General features: G+C 37.2%; 1 pseudogene; it reads right to left on the bottom strand.

Moving 5' to 3' along the window:
- Positions 1-2,070: 2,070 nt before the first annotated feature.
- LOC143638946 (mitochondrial amidoxime reducing component 2 pseudogene) lies at positions 2,071-3,631 on the bottom strand (annotated as a pseudogene).
- Between the last annotated feature and the right edge of the window lie 5,712 nt (positions 3,632-9,343).

Here is a 9,343-nt window from a genome sequence, read left to right as displayed (position 1 = left end):
TAAGAATTTCACACAAATATAAAACACCACTTCAATAATTGTGAAAATAAGACAAATAATAAAGATTGAATTCTAGTTTGAATTTAAATGAAATGTTCTTATATAAAGAAATCTAATTTGGGGGCTGGGGATGTGGCTCAAGCGGTAGAGTGCTCGTCTGGCATGCGAGCGGCTCTGGTTCGATCCTCAGCACCACATACAAACAAAGATGTTGTTTCCGCCGATAACTAAAAAATAAATATTAAAAATTCTCTCTCTCTCTCTTTAAAAAAAAAAGAAATCTAATTTTAGTTGTGCCGAATATTTCTCAGAAGAAACATAATTAAAAGTATACAAAATAGAAATCCATTTAATATAGAAGGAAAATATATTAATTATCTTCTTTTAAAACATATTAAAACTACACAATAAAACATATATGAACATTAATTTTTCAATAGAAAAAAATACAGTGTCATACACATTAGACCAAATTGCAACAAGCAATCCACAGGGTTATTTAGAAAATGCCACCTGAATTTATCCTGAAGAATTAAAGTCATTATACTATAGCAATATATGCATCCCCATGTTCATAGCAGCACAATTCACAATAGTCAAACTGTGGAACCAGCCTAGATATCTGTCAATGGATGTGGTGTATGTATATATATGCAATGAAGTTTCATTCAGTTATAAAGAGGAATGAAATTATGTCATTTGCAGGAAAGTGGATGAAACTTGAGACCATTATATTAAACAAAATAAGCCAAACTCAGAAAGTCAAGGGTCATATTTTGTTTTGTATTGGGGAGCTAAAAAGAAAAAAGGAAAAGGTCTGTGGTGCGAATCTCATAAAATAGAAGAGAGAGCAGTAGAGTAAAGGGATCAGGAGGAGTGAGGAGGGGAAGAAAAGGGAAAATACTGGGGAATGATATTGACTAAGTTATATTGTTATATTATGTGTATATACAAATGTTAAAATGACCATTATATACAACTATAGTGCACCAACTAAAAAAAAGAAAGAAATGCCACGAAGGGGGGGATGTAGCTCAATGGTGGAGTGGTACAGCACCTGCGTGCTACCATGTACACAAGGCCCTGGGTTTGAAACCCCATACCACCAAAAAAAGAAAAAGAAGGAGGAGGAGGAGAAGGTGGAGACAAAGGAGAAGGAGATAAAGAGGAAGAGGAAGACAAGGAGCTACCTGCCACCTGAAAATCCTATGTCATAAGAAAGTCCTACAAGCAATTCTTTGGCTGTTCTAAATTGTAAGAAGGCATTCAAACATATCTGAGTGTAGCTTATAGTTAACACCTAAAGAAAGAATACTTGGATAGAAGTCAATTGACACTTAAAATGCTAGTATATCCCACTATTCACCTTTCTACTTAATTTGTCTGTGTAAGAGTAGGGTACAGAGCAAGTGAAAAGGATTTTTGTTGTTGAATGTGTGTGACTGGCAAGCTGACACAAATTAGATAGATGGTCTCTATCTCTCTTGTTCTATGAACTTTATTGATTAAAACATTCAAGAACTGACCTAGTTTGACTCTATTCATCTAATTATCTTTATATTCTGTAAACACAATGCATCATTCATGGAAGAGAAAGAGGTCAAATTTGCTATTAATGATTCCTTTCTTTAAATGGTACCTACTTATTACTATAAGTACTGGGACTTTTTTTGGGGGGGGTTAATCATTTATATATTACTTCAGTGAGCATTTTTTGTTGCTTAGTCATCAAAACAGTTCATTTTTCTTTGTCATAAAAAGTACACATATATTTTTTAAAAATGGGTTCATGCTTTCTTCTTTCCGTTCCTTGTCTCAAAATCCCATTTTCTTCTAAATTCCATTTTCCTCTTTATCTTCCTGGGAATTCCATGGGGTGTATTGTCAGACATAAACAAATTATTTTTATAGAGCTTAACAGAGGCATAGTCAAATGTAAAAACAAGATCTAGAAAATAATTTCTATACTCAAATATGACCCTGATTCCACAATGATAGGGTAAAACAAACAAACAAACAAACAAACAAACAAAACACCAAACAGATGAGTGAAACATCAATAGGGCTCAAGACACAGCTCAAGAACAACTGTTAGGCACTTGTGAGCATGTTAACATGTAAAGGAGCATCAGGAAACAATTTTGTTGCTTGCATTTCTCCTAAAATGAAGAATGATAGGTAAAAAGTATATACATTTAAAATATTTTCTTGCAGTTTTTTTTTTTGTTGTTGTTTGTTTATTTGTTTTTAACTGACTTTAAACTTTCTTTAAACTCATCAATATTAGAGTCAGGGATTAGAAAATATGACAGTTATAGTAACATTCAAAATAATTTTATAGACAATTTTGTTCATTTAAAATCCTTTCATTACCTAAATTTTATATACCATCGTATTCCCAAATGACTTCCAAATACTTTTTCTTGCATTAACTCTGAGCATACATAACTCTGAAAAGTCAAAAAATAGAGAGTCAATCAATTCCAGGAGAAGAATGGTTCGAGGCTGGGTGATAGGGATTTGCTGAGGTATTGTTGATGCTGTTGATAAAATCCTGATGGATGCCTCCTGGATGATAAAAGCTTTCACATGTCACCCCAGCAGATCCTTTACTGTACCATCTGATACACAGGGTCACCAACTTTCAGGTTTCCAATTTTTTCTACTGAATAATAAATTCCAAAAAGTGGGGATGACTTGTATATTTGTTTCTCAGATGGATCACACAGACGGTAGCTCTTCAGGGTTTCCAGCGGCTCCTTCCTGTCTATGATTCCAGTATCTGGGTCCACCGTGGTCAGAATGCACCTGGGGCAAGACAAGACCTTCTTCATTTCTACATCACCAATGAGGAGTTCATCCCAGCAATCCTCCTCAAAAGCATCACAGCCTGTCACCACGATATTTGGCCTGAAGTATTCCATTTTTCACTTTCTTCTCCAGTCTGGTATTCAAATCTTCCAGGGAGGCTTGTGAGAGGATCAGGATTGGGCTGCAGTCTGGATAAGCCACCTGGTAATTCTGTACAAAAGGGAAAATTTTCTTTGATGCTCTTCCCTTCATGCTTGTTTCAAATTGAACCAACCTGTAGGATTCCGTTTTCAAGTAGTTGGTGAACCACTGAGCGACCTCATCACCACAGTCTCTGCCTTGAATGTCAAGGCCAAATAGCCTGCAGTCCTAGAGTGGGTTTGAAGAAGGCTGCTTGACAGGCAAAACCAGCTGTTCCATGTCGGGAGCCTTGAGGATCAGGCTGTTGTTCTCATAAGTGATGGAGACCAGTACAAGACGAGGCTCCTGCCGGGCAGTGACCATGTGTCCATCTTCCTTAATCACCAGCCAAAATCTGTCTCGCAGGTTGCCACAGCGCAGCCCCATGGTGGTGCACTCCGCCTCGTTCACCTGCACCCCCTTGCAGGACTTGATCGGGTAGATAGTGATCTGGGCCACGGTGTCCACCTGCTGCAGCCGCCGGCGCCGCCTGGGTCGTGCGTGTCGCCAAGCGACGGTCCCCAGCGCCACCGCGGCCAGACTCAGGGCTGCGACCCCGAGCCACGAGGGCCGGGTCTGCGCGGGGAGGCCGAGACGGGCCAGCGCCGAGCCTGCGGCGCCCATGATCTGCGGTGGCGGGCACAGGCCCGGGTGATTCAGCACTGGGACTTAACACCACATTTCAAGCTGAGGACTGAAAGAAATTGTCTCTGGCATCTCTGATGAAAAGCTATAAGTAAGTGAGCCCCAGACTCAGGTACAACAAATAATGACTAAAGAGTTGGGCCCAGTGGCTCTACCCATAGTTCTAGCTACTCAGGAGGCTGGGGTGGGTGGAGGGATCACTCAGTCCAGGAATTTGAGACTAGCCTGGTCAATATAGTGAGACCCCACCTCAAAATAAATAAATATCGACTAAAATTGAATTTATTATACTTTTCACGTATGCAGAAAACACACAACTCAATGATAGGCGATTTGACCATTAAATGACATATTTAAATACTCAAAAATTCGATATAATTTTTCAATATATACAAAAATATTTTATAATTTATATACTTACATATTTATATAACATATATTTTTAATGTTTCAAACCAATGCCACACTTGTCCATTTATCTAGAAACTAGTTCAGCATAATAATATAAAATTTCTGATACTGATATTCAAGTCAGATAAAACTTGAATATATAAGGAAGTACCAAAAATCTTGTGTCTTCACTGTCTAGTTTAAAAATGAGTTGAAGGGTCTGAGGGTACAGCTCAGTGGTGGAGCATTTGGTTAGGGTGTACAGGGCCCTAGGTTCCATCCCCAGAACCACACACATACATACACATAAGGAAATTTAAAAGCAAAAATGAACAAGGGCCTTGTCCTTAATCTCCATATCACCAGTGAGAAAATCTCAGAATCTCCAGCCTCAGGTTGATGTGCCCAAATGAAAATTCTGACCCTCAACCATGACAGAAGATATATTCTTTCATGGACCCCATGAATTCTATATAATAGTTCATGTTGAATGGCACACCTGGGAGTCAGGTCACTTACATGTATCCATCTGTTGGGCGGCCTACCTATTGTAAGAAGAGAGGGGGCATGGGAGCAAGGAACCAATTCAACTCAAACCTCCCAAGTCCATGGGTAACCACACTAACCCAAACCTTTCCAATGCACACAGCATAGATACACATTTACCCTTTTTCCTTGGATGGTTTTAAAATTTGCGGGAAATGAAAAGTCAATCCATGTTAATATTTATTTGACAAATATATAACAAGTATATATGCTTAACTTAGAACATAGCAGTAAAAGTCACAGTAGGAATCAGATAGCGTCCCCAGCACCATACTTCTCTGAAGACTACCATCCTCCTGCATATGTTAATCCCATCTGCTAGCTTTTTTAATATATCATATGACCTTATCTTGGTGAATTAAACAAATTCAGCCCTTTTCGTAGGAGAGCTTAAAAGTAAGAGTGGAAGAGATGGGCTGGGTTGTGGCTCAGTGGTAGAGCTCTCGCCTAGGCGTGTGAGGCCCTGGGTTCAATCCTCATGCACCACATAAAAATAAATAAATAATGATATAAAAAAACTGTGAGAAATAATTTTTAAAAAAAAGAGTGGAAGAGACATTCAATATGCAACTAAACAAATGTGTAGTTACAAATTGGATTAAGGGCCTTGAAGGAAATAAACAAGATGCAGCAGGTGGGTATACTGGTGATGATATGAGAGAAAGCATGAATGAGGATGGGATTCACCATGAGCCCTAAGGATGAGCAAGAAGCAATGGGAAAGATGTGTGGGGAGTATAAGAAGTTGAGGAACCAGCAGTTCACCAAGGACACAGCACATAGCAGCATTCAATTAAAAAATGTACAAACTATTACTAAATTTTCCTAACTGCTGAAACTGCATTTTTCTATCCATAACTAGACTTAACATGTTCTCTCAGAAATAATATATGCATGCTGAATAGTGCTGTTCTTTTCTCTGCCACACTCTAAATATAGCTTAACTCAGTTAAATAAATATGGCCCAATGGAAAAGGCATTAAAATTCAGGAATGAAGTGAGGAATTTGATTTCTTTGATGATTTGCTGATGAACATGAGTCATAAACTGAACTTAGCCTTTAAAGGCAACAGAAGGAAAATTGCATAGATACCATGATTACAGCTATGTAAAAAGTTTATTTGTGTGTTTGTGCATATTTATAAACGAAAAAATGGAGAACAAAATCTAAACAGTTGAATTGTTATGGCAGTAGGATCCTAGGTAATTTTTGAGTTTTGAATTCCATGTTACAATATTGTTTTGAGCAATAAGTGGAAATTTTTTAATGAAGCAATTTAAAGCGAATTCTAAAATTATTTAATATGGCATCCAAATGTAATCTTTGCCTTAGGCTACAATGGAAATTCAAACAGCCAAATTTTGTATGTCTAATTTTGATGTATCTCAGGAATGCAAAGGTAGTTTAACATTACCAATTTAAAGAAAAAAAAAACTATATAATCAACTCTATGGATAAAGAAAAATTGGGGGCCTGGGGTCTAAGTCAGTGGTAGAGCATACATGAGGGCCTAGGTTCAATCCCCAGCATCCCCCCCAAAAAAATACCAGATAAAGAAAAAATGCATTCAATTAAATTCAATACCAATTTATGATAAGTAACCTCTTAGCAAATCAGAAATAGAAGGAAGGCTCCTTAACTTCATAAAGAATATCTACCAGGGCTGGGGATATAGCTCAGTTGATAGAGTCCTTGCCTCACATGCACAAGGCCCTGGGTTTAATCCCAGCACCACACACACACACACAAAAAAAAACCAAAACAAAACAAAACAAAAAAAAAAAACTACCAAAAACCTATAACAATTATTATTATTATTATTATTACTACTACTACTACTACTATTATTGGTACCAGGGATTGAACCCAGGGGTGTTTACTCATTGAGCATCCTCAGCCCTTTTTGGGGTATTTTATTTAGAGACAGGGTCTCGTTGAGTGGCTTAGGACCTTGCTAAGTTGCCGAGGCTGGCTTTGAACTCATGATCCTCCATGCTTCAGCCTCCCGAGCTACTGGGATCACAGGCATGCTCCACAGTGCCTAGCCTCCAAACATTATTCTTAATGGTAAAATTCTATAAGTATGACTTTTACAACAGGAAAAAATAAGTATGTTTACTGTAACCACTCTCTTCAATATTGCATGAGAGGTCCTAGCACACAGAAGTTTTTTTTTTTTTTTTTTTTTTTTTTTTTTTTTTTTTTTTTAAGGATGAGATTTGCAAAGTGAGAAACAGAACTATATTAAACACAGATATATGATTAGAAAATCCAAATAACTCTAGACAGTATATTATTAGAAGAGTTTAGGAAGGTGGCTAAGTATAAAATGGTTAACAAAATAAATTCCATTTATACACCTAATAAAGACAGGAAATATATATTCATAAAAATACCAATTTTAATAACAAAATTACAAAATACTTAGGAATAAATCTAACACACACAGAAGATGTGATGACCTTCATGGGGAAAATTAGGTGCAATGCCTGAATGGAGTAGAACTGTGCTGTCCAAAATGGCCACTAAGCACAGTGGTTGTTTAAATTTAAGTATAAGCCAATTTATATTAAATGGCTTTCAGAACTCAGTTTCTTAATCATATTAGCCTATTTCCAGTGCACAATGGGCACATATGGTTAGTGATTATCCCTTTGCCAGTGAAGATAAAAAAAAAATCCATCATCACAGAAAATTCTATTAGGCAGCACTGGATTAGAATATGTCCATTCATCACACAATTTTCAATTAGAATGCAATAATTTATAATACATTGTATGTTATACTCCCATAAAGGGAAGCATGACTTAGTAAGAAATATGAATTAGGAGTTGTAAAGTTTGCTTATCTTCTAAGAGTTTGTAGGAGATATTTATCTTTTGTGGGAGACAAGGTTTGCTTGGCATCTGAAGGTCCTTCTGATGTTTTGTGAGTCTTCTCATTATAAAAGCCCCTAAGGGGCAGATACTTGTTCTTCCAGTACCCTGGCGACAAAGATACAGGCAAGAGACCAAGGCTAGCTAATCAGATACTCTCTTTGAAGATCTGAATCTTTCGTAAGCAGTACAGAGATACTGTAATAGCTCAGAGTTCATTCTAGCATGGCTGTTGGTGGCCTTTAGTCTCTAGTGACCACAGAATTATGCCAATGGCAAGGATCCAGTGGTAGTATCCACTATGTAACAGTGACAGCATCTTAATCATGCCATTCAATCAGGCTCCAGGCCCTGACTTCCTGTTGGTTTCATGCTCAATACTCCAGCCTTGCCTCTAAGAGCTACTCAGTATTTCTCCAATAAATTCTTTTTCTAAATTAGAATGAGTTGATGTCTTTCATCTGCAACCACAAACCCTGAATGATACAAAGTTAGAATGTATCTTTACAGATTGTCTAGTTCAAGTTAGTGCCATACCTAATATAAATAGAGGCAAATGGAATTATCTCTCTGATACTTATGTACTGATACTTATGTATCAATTTAGGCTAAGCTACATTGTGATAAAAACAATGACTCCACAAGCCTGGAACAGTGGGGCATGCCTGTAATCCCAGTGACTGGGGAGACTGAGGCAGGAGGATTGCAAGTTTGACACCAGCCTCAGCAATTTGTTGAGGACTTCAGCAACTTAGTGAGACCCTGCCTCTAAATGAAAAATAAAAAGGACTAGGGATATGGCTCAGTGGTTAAGCACCCCTGGGTTCAAACAATCCCTGGTACCAAAACAAGACAAAACAAAACAAAAATGACCCCACTATCACTGTGGTTTGCAAAACTGAAGACTCATTTCATACCTTAATGTCCATCAGGGCTTAGCTGTAGTTCCAATCCATGTCATTTTTTTTCTGAGCTCTAGATGATGAACACGAGCTAACTGCAGATCTCATTTGTTGAAATCATACCAAAATAAGATCCCTACTGGCTCTTTTTCCATCCTGAAGTGACATTCATCATTTCCACTCATCTTTATTGACCAAAGCAAGCCACATCTTGGCATGTATAATCTCCCTAAATGGAAGGGCACTGCAAGTCACATGGGAAAGCCTAATGTGAGTGATGTAGTGTTCTCAAATTGTCCCACTGGGAAGTTTATTAAATATATGAACAATAATGCAATCTAACACAGCCCTTATGAATCAGGGCTTTACTTCATTAGTCTCATAATATTCAAATTCCATAACAAAATGAAATATGTTTATTTTGAACAAATCATTTTTCTGGAGAGTAGGTTTGAAACATTAAAAATAGTAACATTTGATCCCATTTATTAAGTTAGATGCAGTGCTTTTAAAGTGTACAGTAGGCTATGCAGAACCAAAACACATGAGCTCATATTGAAATTCTACTCGAAGCAAAAATCTAATTTTAAAAATTGCATTAAGCATCTACCATGCTCGGAGTTAAACCTTGGAGCTTTGGGGTATACAAACATAATTAAGGTCTGCAAGGAAGATTGATGGATAATTAAAGGGAAGAATCATGTCCATAGATAATATCAAGCATTGATTAAAGAGGGGAAAGAAAATAGAGAAAGTTCATTGGATGGGCTAAGTGTGAAATCCCCCAGCCTAATAGAATTGTGGGAGAATGTGACCCCTTGTGAAAGCCATACAATTGATATACTTTTTGCCACATATTTTATACAATAATTTTATACTACATAGAAAAGATGTGGTGAAGAAAAAGTTGATCCAACTTGATAAGAATTCCTAATTAGTTTTTATTAATCGTGATGGTTCTAGTAAAAAAAAATATTGAATGCTTCTTTGAC

The sequence above is a fragment of the Callospermophilus lateralis genome, chromosome X, assembly GCF_048772815.1.
Source record: "Callospermophilus lateralis isolate mCalLat2 chromosome X, mCalLat2.hap1, whole genome shotgun sequence".
NCBI lineage: Eukaryota > Metazoa > Chordata > Mammalia > Rodentia > Sciuridae > Callospermophilus > Callospermophilus lateralis.
This window is presented reverse-complemented; position numbering and strand designations above follow the sequence as displayed.